This window comes from Cnephaeus nilssonii (genome assembly GCF_951640355.1).
Source record: "Cnephaeus nilssonii genome assembly, chromosome: 21".
Lineage (NCBI taxonomy): Eukaryota > Metazoa > Chordata > Mammalia > Chiroptera > Vespertilionidae > Cnephaeus > Cnephaeus nilssonii.
Window position 1 is genome coordinate 31,444,519 of NC_137092.1, and position 9,135 is coordinate 31,453,653.

Sequence of the window (9,135 nt, forward strand, 5' to 3'; positions counted from 1 at the left end):
ACCTTGAACTAGAACAGGAGGAGGAAAGGCCATCCAAGGCTGTGTTTTCCTGAGAGACACTTTATAAAGGGCTAAATGAGACTCTTTATTAAATCTGAGATGTTATAATGGACAAGTTCAAATGTGAAGTTTCCTATTTCCTTTTTGCTGCCTGGCGGGTAAGATTTTTTTTCTTTAAAATATCTTTTTATTGATTTCAGAGAGGAAGAAAGAGGGAGAGAGAGACAGAAACATCAACGATGAGAGAGAATCATTGACCGGGTGCCTCTTGTATGCCCCCACTAGGGACTCAGCCCGAACGTGGGCATGTGCCCTGACCAGAATCAAACTGTGACCTCCTGGTTCATAGGTTGATGCTCAACCACTGAGCCACACTGGCTGGGCATACGATTTTTATAAGAAATAAAGAATCTGTAATTTCTTTACACATTTTAGTATAGTGTGTAAATTTGCAACCTGGCTATATAATTAAGAAAAAACACATTTGAAACAGACGAGTGTAGATCTGGTGGCTCGTGCTGGCACCTTTGGGCTCATTTGTTGATTTGCTCCTTTTGGCTTGTGGCAGCCCAGAGGGACCACAGCACCGGCCAGGGGAGGCCTCACCCTGGACTTTGAGGGCAGTCTACAAGGTGGAGACAAATGGGCCCTGATTGGCAGAGACTACTTTGAGGAAGATGAAATATTACAAGAGGGCTATCTTTAGCCAGATATGATTCTGTAGATTCTTAGCCCCAGATCTAGCAGCTTCCACTTAGCAGAGCGGTTGGCATCTGGGCTTGGGCCAAACGCTTCCTACCGTGTAGACATACTGTAGCTGAGAAGTCTGGAAACATGTGGGAACACAGGGTGGGTGTTAAAGGGAACCGGATCAACAGGGTCAGTGTGTGTGGGTCTCTTTCTCTGGCTCTTTCCCCTTCCAAAGAACAGGGCTGCCGACAGACAGCTTTTCCAGGGAGGGAGCGAATCAAAAGCCTTCTTTCCACTTGTGGCCTTCAGCTGGGCGGCCGTCACTCCCCCTGGTGGACCCCCCATGGAATGACGGCTTGCTTGCTCTCCAGGAGGCATCGCTACCTCATTAGCAGATCTGTACTCGCTGTTCCTTCTTCCCCATCTCTTTTAAATAGCTTCTTAAAACATCGTATTCTTAGCTTAAGCTAGGCTATAAGCAAACATCTTTCCCGCCCACCCCTCCTCCCATACACTCAATGCTAACAATTTAGTTCCATCTTCAGAGCTACATGAAAAAGTCCGGGCCGGATCTGAACCCCTGCTTCATTCCCGCCCCTGCTTAGCCGCAGAGAAACCTCAAGGCCCTTTCAGAGGGAAATAGAACAAATTCAGAAAAGGTCGAAGCTCCACTATTGCTCTCATTTGTTTCCAAAGTTCACCCCACCTCTCTGTTTCTGCAATAATTTCTATTGGGCTCCAAAGCTCCACAACAGCCACTGCAGGCTTCTCTGAGAGTTAGAGCTGATTTCCCCAGGCAGCTCAGGAGAGCGGATGCTGGCATTCGGGGCTGGCTTGGGCCCCTCACTCCTCAACAGGGCCTGCCCTTCAGACTGTTCTGCAAAATGGTCCCCGCAAAGGAAATGGCCTCATTACATGGTACCATCTTTGGGTTGTGGAGGTAACACCCCTTCTTCATTCGACATGCATTTATGGAGTACCTCCTGTATACCCACTGGACTAAATATAGACATTTTTTAGGACATGAGGTTACCCTGGAAAGTGCTTACAATCAAGTTGAAAAGACCAAGCAGAGGCATATAAATAAATACCTAAGAACACGGACCAGTGGATGGGAGTTGGCAAATGAATGAGCACATTGGGTCAGGGCCAAAATGGTTCAGAGGCTGACTGCAGGCTGACTGCTTACATGTGGGTTTCCCTCACCAGAATGCGCGTGCTTAAAGGGCAGGGGCCATACATTCCTCATATTGGAATTTCTAGTCCCTGGTACTGAGACTGGGACATACTAAGGGTCTGGCCCATATTTGTTAAATGAGTGAGTGAGGAGCAGAGCCCCGGGGTGAGGGTTGGGTGGGGAAGGGGGCTTGATCAGTGGTCGCTTTGCACAGGAATTGGACTTCAGATGGGTGTTGAAGCTGGGGGCAGGGAGGGGGGGAGATGTAGTCTTGATATTGTTCTAGTGAGGAACAGCATCAGGGAGCCCTGCACCCTGGGAAGGGCAGGCGGTAGGAACTCCTCTCTAAGCTCTCGCCGTGAGACCCTGCCTAAGGCATAGCAGCAGAGAGGGCAGAATCAACTTGCCTTCTTTGTCATCATCATCACTTCTGGGACAGACAGCTGGGCTCTAGGTCCAGTTCTTGGTCAGCAGAACCTTCCTGGGACACTTGAAGAGCCCCCCCTCCCCCCCCCCCCCCGCTCCATTCCCGGCCATTCTATCTAGAGTCATCTTCCCCCCCCCCCCCCCCCCCCCCCCCCGCCCCGGCTCCCGCCAAAGTTCCTCTATAATGTCAGCCTGAGCCGGTCTTCTGTAACACGTCTGGCAATGGGAAATTCTCCTGTTGGTTTGTTTGAGCTCATAGCTTCACTAGAAATCAACTCCTTACGGACAAAGACCTGGTCCATTTCCTTGTCTCCCTTGGGCCTAGCTCAGCGCCTGCCTCCAGCTACTTAGTACTCAATCGTATTTTTTGGATGGTCTTCTTGATTTCTGGGGGGAAGATTTCACAGCTGGGAGGAGACTCCAGAGGGAAAAGTTCTTCCCGAAGGCAGAACACATGATCTTGGGGGTGGACACTGCCTCTGAGCAGGCCTTTCTGAGCTTCTGGGAACAGGCTGTGCAATCCAGCCTGGCTGCGTATGAGGTGCTGGTGAGAGATCTTGGGCTGGGAGCCCAAGAGGCAGGCGTCCTTCACATTGCAAACCAACTACTTCATCTGCTTCTTCCGTGGGTCGCCCCTGTCTTTCTCTCCTTCCCAGGCGCCCAGACAGAACTGCAAGGCAGATGAACTTATCTTCGGTGGCCTCCTCACTGTCATCACTGTCCTCCAAAGGTGCCAGGCCACCTGTGGCCCCACATGGCCCTGGAGCCTCTCTCTGGACCCTCACTCCTGCCTGCCTTGCTCCATGTAACCTCCTTATCAAAAATTTCCTATTTTGAGTCACAGCCACTCAGGACTCTGCTTATTAAATCAACCAGCTGAGCTAATTGCTTATGAGTGTCACCCCTCCTGACAAGATATCCCAGAGTCTTGGGGGCATCGGGTTTTAACCCAGAGGCATTCAATTTAATTCAACTCAATGCAATGTGTTAGCCAATCCACAGTCCAGCTCCCAGTCTGGACACCACAAACTAAGAGATGGGGACAATGAAGGAGAGGATCTTTGAGCAGCACCTCTGCAGCCTTCAGCCCGCAGGTAATGGCGCTCAGCTCCACCTACAGGAAGAGGCACCTGCCTTCCCCGGCGCTCTCACGGGGGCATGGTGAGCAGGCCTCAGAGCCTTCCTGAGGGACCATATGGCCCTGTCAGGCTCCTCAGAGGAGTCAGGCCACCCCAAGACTGCCTTGTGTTTCCACAGTTTTCCATGACTTTGGATCATGACTCAGAAAGGCCTGCAGGTCTTGAGGGGGAGGTTATCAGTTGGATCATCTGTCATAAGAATGTGCTGTCTGCCCTGGCTTGCGTGGCTCTGTGATCACAGCGTCGGCCCACATATGCTCTCTGTGGGTTCAGCTCCCGGTCAAGGGCACATGCCAGGATTGCAGGTTCGATCCCGGCCCTGGTCCGGGTGTGTGTGGGAGGCAACCAATCGATATGTCTCTCTTACATTAATGTTTCTTCTCTCTCTCTCTCTCTCTCTCTCTCTCTCTCTCTCTCTCTCTCCCCATCCCACCCTCCCTTCCTTCCACTGTCTCTAAAAATCAGTGGGAAAAAATTACCTTCTGATAAGGATTAACAAAACAAAATAAAGAATGTGCTATCTGGCTATCTGCCTCCAGGCTGGGGCACTCTGGTTATAAAGGGCCTGCAAGGCTAAAGCTGGGATGCTTTCGTGCCCAGGCCCCGCCATTTCCTGGACTCGAGCCCATACCAGACTTCCCATCACACTCTGGATTGTGAGACAAGCACTAGAAAGAACTCAAGTTCCGGCTGCAGTCTTGACTTGGCACCGAGGAGCTGTGCAGCCCCAGGCAGATCACTGGACATCTCTGGGCTTCCACCTCTCCTCTTGGTGAAAAGAGACAGGAGTACATTAAGTTTCCCTGAAGTTTGTTTTTTAGAATATTATTAGTCCCAGGAGATTCTGAGCGAAGTGGATGTTCTGCCTCTGCAGCAGGTGTCTTTAATGAGCCACATTAGCTTATTGAAAAGGTTCTGGGGACTATTAAAGATACCTGCTTCATGTTATTTAACCTGGCATTCCCCCAAATTTACTAGGCTCTGAAAGTCTTTCCTTCTGCAGCACCTACTAGCATCCAGGGGAATTTAGAATTGCTCAGAGCTAACTTTGGAAAACGGGGACTAGGCCATCTCTACTGCTCTGTGATCCTCCATTTGTTTGAGCAATATGTGGATTTTCCAGGAGCCTGCTGTCATCCCTCAAAGACCTGTCTCCTCACCGAGTCACAGGCACGTGGCTGGGTCTGTGTGAACTGTCAGAACCTGCTTCCCATTCATGGGCTGCCACTCCAGTGGCTGGTCAGCTGGCCAGAGCTCAGATCCTGGGCCCTACAGCCTCCTGGGGACTTCTGGCTGGACAGCACTTCTCAGCAGCGTGGGCTCCATCCCCAGCCCTCCCACGAATCCTGCCATCTCAAAGGCCAACTCTGCTTGCCAGTTGCTGTTTGCAAAATCACTGAGGAAGGACGTTTCTCAATTGCCTCCTGCAGTTTATTTCAGGCTCAGACCCACAGTTACGTGTAACCAGATTCCTCCCGCTGCAGTGACAAGCCAGAATCCATGTGTTGCTCAAGGTGTACTGCGTGCCTCTCATCTAAGAAGCGAGGAGCATTCCCCAGGACCTCATTAGGTGACACATAGGAGTCACTGGAGAGAGCAGGGGGTACTACTTATTATTATTATTTGGAAGATTATTTTTATTGATTTCTACAGAGAAGAAGGGAGAGGGAGGGAGACACAGAGAGTGAGACATTGATTGGCTGCCTCCTGCATGACCCCCACTGGGGATTGAGCCCGAAACCTGGGCATGTGCCCTGACTGGGAATTGAACTGGCAACCCCTTGGTCCCCAGGATGATGCCCAACCAACTGAGTCACATTGGCCAGGGCAGCTACTTGTTTGTTCTTAATGTGCTTCTAACCACAGTAGGCCTCCATGTCCTCATCTGCCGAAGGGAATAAGAACCTCTGTCTATTTCTCGGCATTCCTATGATGCGCAGTCCATCAGCGGGCATGAAAGCACCTGCACCCTCTCACGGGCTATTCCGTGGGCCCACACCACAGACATGTGGAGAGAGAGAGAGAGAGAGAGAGAGAGAGAGAGAGAGAGAGAGAGAGAGAGAGAGAGAGAGAAACAACTAACAATTTAAATAGGAGTGAGCGCAGGACAGGAGCTGTGAATGCTATTTCCTCAGCTGGTCTTGGCTCCCACATGCCTCTCACAGCGTGAGCATCTCTTCTCACTGTGATTCCGAAGTGTTTAAAGATATATACATTCTCATACATCACGGCCCTGAAATGCAAACCAACTACTTCATCTGGTACTCAACCAAGAAAACAGAGATCTGTTGCAACACTGTAGGAAACACTGCTGGTGTTGGATTGTTTTTTTTCCCCATGGGCAATATGCTCATCTCCACCCCGGCCCCTTTCTAAGGAGTTTTCAAGGATAATAGTTTTGCCTGTGTCTGCCACATGCTGCCTTTGAGCTTAACTCCCACGCAGGAGGCGCCTCCTTTGAACAGCCTTGGGGGCTACTGATTGTACACCGCCCCCGCCAGGCCTTCTACTGCACCTTCCGCCTTCTGGAAGGTGAGAGAAGGGATCTCCCCCTGGGGAGGGGGCACAGAGGCACCACAGGCTGAGCTCACGTCTGCTGGGGCAAGAAGCTCTGTATGACCAACCTTCCCTCCGGGGACACCGGTTTGACAATCATCAGAGCCCCTGCGGCCCGCTGGCCCCCCACGGACTTGCGTTCCTTTTGGCCGCTGCTCAGCCCCAGCCCCTGCCATGGACCATGCAGGCAGGCGCGCCTGCAGTTGTAGTGCCGCGCGCAGCCGCTCCACCTCTCTCATTCATCCTGCAGCTCATTCACTCCGGCTCCGGCAGGCTGCGGCGGGGCCCCAGCCCTCGCAGGCACTCCGTGTGGCAATTTATTTATGGCCATGTGCGTGCGTGAGTGGGAGAGAGGGGGCGAGGGAGGCGCTCTCCTCTTAGAGAGGGATTCTTTTCAGTCCCACCCACAACGGCTCCAGTCCTGCCCGCGGATCGCCTGGGTGGGGCACTGCGCTAGGCACTTCAGCATTCTCTCCTTTAATGCACACGCAGCCTTTCAAGGGAGGTGTCGTTCACCCCATAGCTCGAATCCTGATGGGTAGACATGGTAAGCAAAATGCCCCAGATCAAGCAGATGGTAAATGACAGTCCATCCGAGGCCAACAGCAGCCTCCTAGTCCCCCTACCACACAACCTGTTGCCTCTTTCCTGGTGGTGACTGTTGGGTCTCACACCACCCTCATTCTTAGGATGCTTGCTTGCACTCCCAAACCTGGCTGCTCTCCCTCCCTCCCCCCAAACACAGGGCTTGGATGATCTGGGAAAGGCTGCATCCCCGGAAAACTCAGGTGTTCTTAGCACTGAGGCTGGGGCCCGAGGCACCTACTGTGGAGCCAGTGTCTGATCTGGCCCAAACCTTTTCTCTAACCTAAAGCTTCTTTCCCAAAGTTTTGCCCCCTTTTCTAAAGAGTGCTCCCCCTCCGGCCCCCGCCCTCTGCCCACACACCGTAGCTATCTGCAGCATCATGGAAAGGTCACTGATGATGTCAGAAGATCTGGGTTCAAATGCTACTATCACCAAGCTTTGCAACCCCAGGCAAACCGCTTAACCTCTCTGAGACTCAGTGATCTCATCTGTAAAAGGAGAAATGATACTTGCTTCACCAGCCCGCTGGACTCGTCCTAAAGATAATTAAGAGAAAGCACACCATCCACTGGGAAGCGTGGTCCCATATCCGGCATTACTAAGCACTCTGTGTTCTGGCCTGTTGGGTCCCCTCTTTGGCCCTGGTTACGCTGAGGTCAGTAGCCCTGCCGGGGCCAGGCTCTGTCTCCAGCCTCTGGTCTGGGGAAGATCATCTCCTTACCCAAGACGGAACCTGCTTGACCCTCTGGACTCTTCTCGGCGGTTTTTCTCATCATCAATGTCTCTGGCTCCAGAGCAAGCAGCCGGCCAGCCGTGCACGGCAAGCAGACCAGCGCGAGCCCAGGCAGCGCCTCCGGGAGCCTCAGGGTTAAGGTTTGTGCGTCAAAGTTACGTGCAGCGAAGGGGCCACAGCGTGGATGGGGGTGGTGGGGGGTGAATCCAGACCTCCTTTTAGCATCTTTACCTGAGAACTGACCTGGGGAAGTGGAAAGACAGGAGGGAGGTGGGTGCCCCCCCCCCCCCCCGGGGGAAGGGGAAGGAGTGGTCTTGTGACTGAGAGCAGTTCCTCACGCCCGCCCCGGGTGGCTGAGTTCTGCATCCTGTGCCGCCAAGGGCGAGAGCGGGAGCCGGTCCCTGGACCCTGCCAGCGGGGGCCCGAGGCTGGTTTACCTTCCTTGGCTTTGCAGAGCCACAGGCTGTTCACAAACCTCCTTTTAACCCACTGGTTGCCCTAATCCTTACCACAACCCAGACAGGTAGGCAGACGGGGCATTGCCCCGTTTGACAGATGGGGTCAGAGAGGTTAAGAGAGGAAGGCTGTGCAGGCAGGGGTGCAGCATGCTGGGGGTCCCCTACACCGTGTAAAAGGACTGCCCTCCCAGGCACAGAGCCCCGAGGATTGCCCCCGGAATGCAGCCTGCAGCAGGCATTGAGGAGGGGCATAGACACTCACGGGGCTCCCCCTTTTCTGCCCAGAGTGCAAAAGGTTCTCCCACTCAAGCCAACCCTGAGGTGGTGTCCAGAGGCCCCCCCACCGGGGTCCCACCCGGACCTCATTCAGACTTCTTTTCCAAGGCAGCGACAACTTACCCTGGATACCACAAGAATTAGGCAACACTGGACCTGAGGCTGAAATCAACGCCCAAGTTCTTCACAGAAGTGGCTCTTCAAACCCACTCTCTAGGAGCCACCTGCCTCCCACTGAGCAAGGAACCTCCTAAAATCAAACTAAAATCAAGAAAAGAAGCAGGCTCATCTTACCCAGGGAGTCGGAAAGAATTCGTGCTCCTGGTGCTCCCACTCCAGCTCCTACAGGTCTGTGAGGATTAGCTGCTCCAGCGCCTTAACAATAAGCCAAATTAAAGGGGAGGAATGCAGGGGTTTTCTTTCCCAGGACCGTAACCAGGCAGCCTTAAAGGGGAGGAAAAGTAGCTAGGTGGCTTCTATCTCTCCTTTCTTTTCCTCTGCTCTCCCTCCCTCCGAGCAGCATTTAGTCTGGTCCAGAAAAATGCTTTTGCACAGAGGCCCTTTTATGCTGCCTCTGTGTGTGTGTGTGTGTGTGTGTGTGTGTCTGCACGCACATGCCTGTGTAAATGTGTTTGCATTGATGAGTGTGATGGAAAGAGAGAGAGGAAAAATAAAAGCATAATCAGAACATCAGATTAGAGCTTTCCATTGCCATGGATGGGGTGACAACCGAAAATCCAAGAAGCTTTCTAGGTCTGCCTGCCTCAGTTTCCCTCTTAACCACTCAGCTGCTGGGGTGTGTTGTCTAAAAACACCTACCTGAGCAGTAGGGCTTCTACATTGGCTGAAATGTAGAGACAAGAGCCCTCAGTATTTGTCTGGCTTGACATCTCTTACAGAGAAGTCCTTGGATGTCCTGGAGGGGGTCCCTATGTTGAATGGTTCCATTGTCTCTATGTCTCCTTTCCTCTGTTTCTAGAAGCACAGCATTCTGACCCCCAAACCTACCACTCTCTTCTCAGCGCTAACTCATTAGACCCTAGGAGACCATTCCCCTCCTTTGGAAACTCGGCTCCCTCCCACTCACCTCTTCG

At 52.6% G+C, this 9,135-nt stretch overlaps 1 protein-coding gene across 1 annotated transcript in view; it reads right to left on the reverse strand.

The window, feature by feature from the left end:
• Window positions 1-8,354, reverse strand: part of CAMK1G (calcium/calmodulin dependent protein kinase IG) — a 29,098-nt gene extending 20,744 nt beyond the window's left edge. The window contains exon 1 of the mRNA XM_079761863.1: window positions 8,336-8,354. The gene's annotated coding sequence lies outside the window, so the exon portion shown is untranslated. The remainder of the gene's footprint in view (window positions 1-8,335) is intronic.
• Window positions 8,355-9,135: the final 781 nt, after the last annotated feature.